A 235-nucleotide genomic window follows, 5' to 3' on the forward strand; every position below is an offset into this window, starting at 1 on the left:
ACCATAAGGACTGGAGGAACTCTTTCCATCGTGCAGGGCAAGAGGACACCCCAGCATTTTGGTCCTGAAGAAGGACCAGGTGGATGGATGATGACAGGCAGGAGAAAGAAGGCCCTCGTAGAGGGAGCAGGAGGTGCTGCTGCTAGGCTAAAAGTGTCGAGCCAGGCAGGAGTCGAACCTGCAATCTCCTGATCCGTAGTCAGGCGCGTTGTCCATTGCGCCACTGGCCCCAGCC

The 235-nt window shown here is 57.4% G+C and overlaps 1 non-coding gene across 1 annotated transcript; it reads right to left on the minus strand.

Annotated features, from left to right (window-relative positions):
- Positions 1-157: 157 nt before the first annotated feature.
- Positions 158-230, minus strand: TRNAR-ACG. Its single transcript has one exon. It is a non-coding gene; the product is annotated as a tRNA-Arg (tRNA).
- Between the last annotated feature and the right edge of the window lie 5 nt (positions 231-235).

Source organism: Charadrius vociferus, unplaced genomic scaffold, assembly GCF_000708025.1.
Source record: "Charadrius vociferus isolate BGI_N301 unplaced genomic scaffold, ASM70802v2 C14875986, whole genome shotgun sequence".
NCBI lineage: Eukaryota > Metazoa > Chordata > Aves > Charadriiformes > Charadriidae > Charadrius > Charadrius vociferus.